Genomic DNA, 8644 nt, shown 5'->3' with positions numbered 1-8644 from the left:
TTCAATCAATCGAGAGAGAGAGAGAGAGAGAGAGAGAGAGAGCGAGAGAGCGAGAGAGAGAGAGAGAGAGAGAGAGAGAGAGAGAGAGAGAGAGAGAGAGAGAGAGAGAGAATAAGCTCACAGTAGCGCGGTTCTCTATTGTCTCTATTGGTAGCTGCTGAAGTCTATTGGTCTTCCAATCCGGTAGGTGGCGCTGTCGCGAAAAAACTATGGTCTCCGGGTCTGCAGCCACACGAGTGTGGTCCTGCTGATATATCTATGCCTGCTGCTGCCTCCTCTGTGCTGCTCATGTCCTCTAGTGGGACTGACATCTGAGCCCCGTCCTCCTGGTGATGGAGGCTCGTCAGGTAGTGACTGAAATGTGTTTTCTAGCTGCATGTAGACTAGAGCGTGTTTGAGGGGAGTTCTCCTCTGTGTTGTTAGCAGCGTCCACAGCTGTTTCTTATCGTTCTGGTGGTTGATGTTAGCCTAGTTAGCAGAGCCAGTCATTAGCTCTCTCTCTCCTGTTTGTTCTCGGTCTTGCTCCACGTTCATTCCAATAGCTATTCTCGTTTCTGTTATCTGGTATATTTCTGTAGTTTTTCCCTTCGGTAGCTGAAGCTAGTATTTTCTTAGCTGGTACCTCTGTATCTGGGGTTAGAGTTAGCTTAGCTCGGGTTAGTGTTAGCTTAACTGGGCCTTGTGTTATTTTAGCTCGGGTTAGAGTTAGCTTAGCTTGTTACCAAGTAAATTGATAATAATCACAAGATACATTCAGTGCTGGATCTAACTAAATGGATTTATAGACACATTGATGGAAAGTTCAAGTCCAGCGCTTCCTTTCTCGTTCGTACGCAATGTTCTACCGGCAGCAAAATAAAGTGAGTCTCCGCCTCTGCGTTATGATATTATGATATGAAAATGTAATTGTAGTGCTGTCGGACCCAGATACGGATTGTCTTTCCCCTATATTTTCTTCTCTTGAGTGCTTCGTTTACATGTTAAAACACAACGATTTTCTTCTGGGGGAATGGGGTTTACAAACACGTACAATCTTTCGCCGTCGACTAAAGACTGATTGATTGATTGATTGAAAAGTTTATTAACAGATTGCAGAATGGGTACAGTACAGTACAGCTCAATACATTTGTTAAGGGGATGCAGACCAGAGAAAGACTTTCGTCTTGTTTACATCAGGGTCCCCCATTTTCAATTCATCATAACATAATATGACATAAATACATGACATACAGATAGACAGTACTGCTACATCTATACATTTATGACATATCAGATTTGCAAATACAGTACTGTTTGTGATACAAAAGTGTCCAGAAAAAGAGTGTATATACATTTGGCGTAGAAACTGTACATTGGAGGAGGTTGGGTGGGTGGGTGGGGTTGGGTGGGCTGAGGGCTGTACATTGGAGGGGGGGGGGGGGGGGTTGGGTAGGGGACACACACACATTTTACACTGTACATTGGAATACTGACAAAGCCTTACTTGGTCATTTACTGTACAACTAGGTTAGGACATTTGTAGGGGCCAGTTTCGAATTGCAGTCTCCCGTAGGTGTTCTTTGAGAGTGTTTTTGAAGGTGCGTAGTGATTCACATTCCTTTACAGCTTTGGGTAGGGCGTTCCACATCGATGTGGCATAATTGCGAAACGTGTTTAGTCCCTTGTTTGAGCCGAATCTGGGTTTAACATGATTTGTGGAGCTCCCTCTGGTGTTGTGATCGTGGTATTCACTGACCTTTGGGAAGTATTTTGACATGTACATGGGTACCTTGGTCGCGTAGTGTATCTTGTAGACCAGGCCCATTGCAAGTTGCTGTACTCTGTCGTCTACTCTAAGCCATCCTAGGTTGTCAAAGTGGGCAGGGGTGAGGTGGGTTCTAGGAGTCAGGTCAAGTAGTAGTCTGACTAGCTTGTTTTGAGATGTTTGTAATTTGTTTTTTAGTGCCTTTGAGGTGCTTTGGTACCATGAGGTGCAAGCATAGTCATCAGGGGAGGAAACTAACTTTTTGGCTTACCAGCCAACTGGCGAGTATCTGATTTTTTTTACCAGCCAAACAGATTTTTTACCAGACAAAAAAAATCGCTAATTGTGATAATTACTTCTTTGTACGTCTTCGTCTAAATTGATTTTCAATCATAGTAAATTAATCACACTGTCTCTACTCTTCAAAATATTACATCATTAAATCACATATTAACATGAAAGAGGGAACTATTCTGGACTGGGTTGGGCTGAACTGGGCAGTGAAAGATGCTGGGTTGGGCTCGTCTAGGTTATACTGAATGATGAATTGAAAATGAATTGAAAATGGGGGACCCTGATGTAAACAAGACGAAAGTCTTTCTCTGGTCTGCATCCCCTTAACAATTGCATGTATTGAGCCGTACTGTACTGTACCCATTCTGCAATCTGTTAATAAAGTTTTCATTCATTCATTCATCACAGCTCAACTACTAGGAATGTGTGTCTGACTCTTAAGTGCAGGAAATATTCATCAGAAAGGGGGGACATGATGGAGGGAATGGAAAGAGCAGGTTTGACAGGAGCAGGGTTGAAGGGCATATTGGAGTGTGGAGGAAGTGGACAAGGCATTAAGCAAACAGGACTGAAATGGGGGACCCTGATGTAAACAAGACGAAAGTCTTTCTCTGGTCTGCATCCCCTTAATAATTGTGTGTATTGAGCTGTACTGTATTGTACCCATTCTGCAATCTGTTAATAAAGTTTTCAATCAATCAATCAATCAATACTGAGTTGGGCAGTGAAAGAACCAAGCATTTCACTGTAATGTAATAGCTAAATAAAACAACTTGAACTTGACTTGTTACATTTGCACTCTGGTTGTATGCCAAATGTATTCTGGTTGTACTGTACTTGTGCTGTAAGATGACAATACATTGGAACCGAATCGACAACGCTAGGGGTTCAGCAGGTGTATTCTGAATGCCAAGTATGACAACATCACCGTTGTGAAGGGCATATGGGCGAGTGGTGATATGGGGGGAACCCTGGTAATAATAAAATGTCACTCGGCTGCATTTAAGCAAAGCCGCTCAGTATAGTCGTCCACTATGTTGAATGCGCGTTATGGTAGCTTGTTACATGCTAGGTAGCTAGCCGGCTAATGCTGGTTGACTTGTCATTCTCATCCGAATCGAAGGAGACGCGTCGCGTGCTGTTGTTCGCCCCCATGTCAGTCAGACCGCACTGATATCCGAAAGCGACGACTCTACATGCAATTATTTTCATCCACTGATGTGTTTTTGTAAGTTTGTCTACGTTGTCAAGCCGGCTGCCGGTGGCAGGAGTTTGTAGGTCTGCGCCCAGTGGTCTGTCCACTTCCCCTAGATGGGCGGCATCTTCTAGAAAATGAGTGTTCATTGGAGGAGCTTAGAGCGCATCTGTACAACGATGATGTTCATTGGTTATGGTCTGATTATTATGTGGCGCAAATGGGAGGAATCAAGGGGGGAGTCAGAGTTCGGTTTGTGCCAGTGAGCGAATCAGCAGATTGCAGAATGATTTTTTTGTTTTGTTTTGTAATTACTAATACTCGCCAGACTGGCGAGTGCTCTTCATGAATTACTCGCCAAACGTAAAAAATACTCGCAATTGGCGAGTAAAGTGGCCTAATTTCCTCCCCTGATAGTCATAGTACCCTTGAATGAGTGCTCCTGCCAGAGTCTTCAGGGTATTCTTGTTTACCAGTGAGGAGATCCGGTACAATAATCGAGTTCGTTGGTTGACTTCTTTTATTACATTGGATGCCATTTTGTCACAGGAAAGATTAGCCTCTAGGATGGAACCTAGGTAGGTAATTTCATCTTTCCTTGTGACAATATTGTCACCCACTGTAACCGAGAAGCCGTCGGTCTTGCTGAGTTTGTTATTTGAACCGAAGAGTATGGACTCTGTTTTGCCCATGTGTAATGATAGTTTGTTGTCGGCGAGCCATATGCAGATTTTGCCTAGTTCCGAGCTGAGGGCTTTTTCAACCTGTTCTTGTCAGAGACCAGCAGGGCTGAGTCGTCCGCAAACAGGAACAAGTTGCAGTCACAAGCGTTATGATATTATGTTATGCAAATGTAATTGTCTCACGTAGGTGTTTTTTGAGAGTGTTTTTGAAGTCATGCACTTGTCCTAATAAACTAACCTACACTGTAGCACTCAACACTTTGATGAACATTGTTACTCAGCTGATAGAGTTGTGCCCTTCCTGACGACTTGTCGTACAGAACTTGTAAGTCGCTTTGGATAAAAGCGTCAGCTAAATGACTAAATGTAAATGTAAATGTCACCTTTTTCACCTCTTATCAGTTTGCAGGTCTGGTTATATACTGTAGTTACTGAAACTGATTGAATATGGCACTGCCCCATCTAGAATATTTTTCACCAGTTGCCACAGACACAATGATGGCAACGTGAGTAACGTGAATGTTGAATTAATAGCGTGTTTTGCTTTACATCGTGTAAGTGTGATTGATATCGCAACTGGGATTGTTCTTAAGCAAATGAGTCAACACGTGAATGCATAGGGGAATAGGAGCGAGTGTTTTAATGCAACTGATCTCCATTTAGACGCAAATACATCAGAATTGTCGTCATTTAGAAATTAGATACAAAAATATGTTTTTTTACAATCAATCGTGCAGCCCTATTCGCAATTGAATATTTCAAAATGTTTTACTAGTATCCTCAGGTCACATGGATAGTTGCCTCTTTGACACCACCTACTGAATAGCCAGAGTAGGAGATGAGCCATGACGTTTATTTATGTCTATAAATGCTGTGTAGTGTGGATGCCTACTGTACATGAGTAGGGTGAGTAACCTACATGCCATTACTGCTTTTTATCTATTGACTCATTATAGCTACTTCATTATCTTGAAATAATATAACTGCGAACGGGTGCTATTTGCAGATTTTAGCTCTGCGTTTGATACGTTCGCCCTCACCTGCTTGTCTAGAAGCGTATGAGTTTGGGGATAAACCCCTCAATAATCAAATGGTTCTATTCTCTTCTCACCAACAGGACACAACAAGTCAAGGTGAATGACACACTCTCTGAGGTCAAATTCTGCAGCACCGGGGTGCCTCAAGGTGCGGTGAGCTCCCCTCTCCTATTTACACTGTACACCAATGAGTGTAGCAGCAGTCAGCCTAACAATCATGCCCCTCTACTTACTTTAAAGAGATCGACTCCTTTCAGGTCTGGTGTGAGAGACATCATCTCTTTCTCAATACCACCAAAACTAAAGAGATGATCTATGACCCTAGAGAAGTGAGAGTACATGACCCTGTGGTAATTGGCGACTGTGATATAGAGCAGGTTGCATCATATAAATACATAGGAATCCACATGGATAATCGACTGAAATGGGATGTACATGTTGATGTTCTGTGTTCCAAACTAGCCCAACGACACTTCCTCCGTAGACTCGGACTGTTTGGTGTGATCACAGCGATCATGACCACATTTTATAAAGCTGTCCTAGAAAGCCTGATGAGATATGTGATGGCAGCGTGGTTTGGTACGCTCACAGTACAGTGTAAGTCGAAGTTTTAAAGGCTAGTGAAAGCAGCAATGAAGGTGACCGGAAACACCAATCCGTCACTCCAATCTATCTTGGAGAAAGTAGTGGTCAGCCAGGCACAGAGAATCTTACAGGACCCTTCTCATAATCTTTATCCCGAATATGAAGTTCTTACCTCAGGGAGACGGTTCAGAGCAAGTAGATATAAGAGCAACCGCTACAAGCTCTCCTTCCTTCCTACATCCATCGCTCCTAAATAATACTAGAGGTCGATTCCTTTGAGGTGCCACCTAACAGTGGGCTGTCACCTCTTTCTTTCTTGTCCAAGTCTTAATCTGTTGTAATTTAATTAGGGCAGGTTGCAATATGAAGCTTTTGAAATTGGTTGACCTACTTATGTATTATGGTTGTACGCAGGGGAGGAAACAAACTTTTTGGCTTACCAGCCAACTGGCGAGTAGATGATTTTTTTTACCAGCCAAACAGACTGAAGGGAGATGGGGAGGTGTGATGTTTTATGTTAAAGATAACATCCACTGTACCCAGATCCACTTTTCAGATAAGGAATTAGAGAGTCTCCCCAAATGTCCTTTACCCTCCTAGCGCTGTACCGACCACCAGACTCCAAAGCTATATTTTCTGACCAGCTGAACACCATACTTAGAGAGTGCAACTTTGACAAAGAAGTACTTTTGATTGGAGATTTCAACATAAACTGGGAAGATTAACGTGGTAGAAAAGCCCTCAAACAACTTACAATGCAATTATATTGTGTTCAGATGATTAAAGGGCCAACTAGGATGACACCCAAATAAACCTAGTGTTCAGTAACAAGCCAGAGAGGATTACTAAATCATTACATTTAGTCACTGGCCTTTCTGAACTTAACGCTTGTATCTAAAAAACTGTCTAATAATGGATTTAATCTGACTACCACCAAAAAGCAGACCTACCTCAGAATCCCTAAGGCTGACCAAGGTCACTTTGAAGCAGCAATACATGGAAATGACTGGAGTGATATACTATCAGGGACTGATGTAGAAACTGACAGTCACCTGTTCCTCTCTATCAAATCTACAATGGACAGCTTTCTTAAATAAATAAAATACAAATGTGTCCAAAAGAGCACCCTCCTTTGGATAAACGGAAATATAATAAAGTCAATGAAAGAAATGGATCATTTACATTACATTTAGTAATTTAGCTGACGCTTTTATCCAAAGCGACTTACAAGTTTTGTACAACAAGACAGCAGGAAGGGTACAACTCTATCAGCTGAGTAATAATGTTCATCAAAGTGTTGAGTGCTACAGTGTTGGTTAGTTTATTAGGACAAGTGCATGGCAGTAAGGTTAGTTAGTGTTAGAGTTTCTTTCTTCTTTTTTTTAAAAATTTTATTTCAGATAATGATTGAAGAAGTGCGTCTTTAGTCGACAGCGAAAGATTGGACAGGTTTCGGCTGTCCTAACTGTGGTGGGAAGTTTGTTCCACCGGTATGACTGTGTATGAATGAATAATGGACTCTGTGAAGCGCTCTGAGTCAGAGCAATAGTCAGTCAGAGAAGAGCGCTATATAAATCCAATCCATTATTATTATTATTGTGGGGCAAGGACCGAGAATAGGCGACTTCTCTTTGATGACCCTCCCTGAGCTCGGACAGGAGTGGGTCTGAGGTGGCCAGAAGCTGCAGAGCGTAGGGGTCTTGAGGGTGTGTAGTTAGAGACCATTGACCGTAGGTAGGTGGGAGCCGTTCCCTTCGCTGCACGATATGCCAGGTCGAGGACCTTGAAGCGGATTCATGCAGCAATGGGGAGCCAGTGCAGGTCCCTGAGAAGTGGGGTGACATGGGCCGACTTCGAACCACTATGTGGAGACATTGGCACAGCTGTCTATTTGTGGGATGTTGGTGTGTATTTTAAGTGATGTTATTTTTGCCTGTTGTTTGTAATTTTATATCTAGGTTGTGTATTTAAAAAAAAAATTTGGACCATGAGTCTATTATAGATTGAATTTAATTTAATTGAACATGTGTTCTAGTAGTTACTCTGAACAGCCTACATGTTTGTCTGATTCCAGTGAGCTTTTATTTTGGAGTTTCTCATAACAATCAAGTAGGTCAAACCCTGACTCATTGGTCTTGATATTAGTCTGTGTCTGGAAGAAGCCGTATCATATCTCCTATACTGACAGCTGACATGGTCAGACCATGTAGAAATTGTTCCATTCTCTCAATTCATGAAGCTGTAGCCTTTTGAAGATACAAGGTTTCTGTAGAATATTGGTGATTTGAAGCATCAGTAGCCTATCTGAGATGATGCTGCTAGATACCCTTATCTGCCGTCATATAATTAATTTAATGATTAAACATTGAAATGTTGCCAAGTGTTGTGGCCATGGTTGAAACAATAGCCCATCAGCCATGTCCCTGTGTTATTATGATCACCCAGTAGATGGCGCACTAGGATCACGAATGAGAGGAGTACATTCTAATTGTATCTTGGAATTGTATAACTATAGCTTTCTATGTTAGATATAGTTTACTTTTCTGATAACTAAGTCTTTATCACTGCATAATTAATCAATGTTCAGCCAAGCTTAATATTTGGTGGAAGTGAGAGTAGATGAAACAAACGGTAGAAAGACCACAGATAAAGAGGAACAAGGCAGCACACAGCGAGAGACACTTCAGTGCTATTGTTATGCAAAGTAGTCAGGTGGTACTTAGCGCACGCGTCGAGTTGAACGCATTCCTGTGTGCGCGTGTATGTGCGTGCTTCTGCTCAGAAAGGCAGTGGAACGGCGCTGCCGCGTCCCATGGATTCTATATTTGGTTATTATTTATTTTAAAGCAAATATACACATGTCTGTTCTGTGTTTACGTTTAAAACCAAACTGATTATCAGTGGTAAGCATGTCCAACTAAATTCTCTCAAGCACTTTAGAGAGTATGATGAATTGAAAATGGGGGACCCTGATGTAAACAAGACTAAAGTCTTTCTCTGGTCTGCATCCCCTTAACAATTGTATGTATTGAGCTGTACTGTACACATTCTGCAATCTGTTAATAAAGTTTTCAATCAATATGCTGGCCAGGGCGCCTGAATGCCT

At 42.1% G+C, this 8644-nt stretch overlaps 1 protein-coding gene across 1 annotated transcript in view; it reads left to right on the top strand.

Annotated features, from left to right (window-relative positions):
* The first annotated feature begins 337 nt into the window (after positions 1 to 337).
* LOC311227320 (uncharacterized protein) overlaps positions 338 to 8644 on the top strand; it is a 58726-nt gene continuing 50419 nt past the window's right edge. The window contains exons 1-2 of the mRNA XM_084312925.1: positions 338 to 347; positions 5034 to 5101. The gene's annotated coding sequence lies outside the window, so the exon portion shown is untranslated. The remainder of the gene's footprint in view (positions 348 to 5033; positions 5102 to 8644) is intronic.

This window comes from Notolepis coatsorum, assembly GCF_963971535.1.
Source record: "Notolepis coatsorum genome assembly, chromosome: 4".
NCBI classification, from domain to species: domain Eukaryota; kingdom Metazoa; phylum Chordata; class Actinopteri; order Aulopiformes; family Paralepididae; genus Notolepis; species Notolepis coatsorum.
Note: the sequence above shows the minus strand (reverse complement) of the source record. Positions and strands in the feature narration are given on the sequence as shown.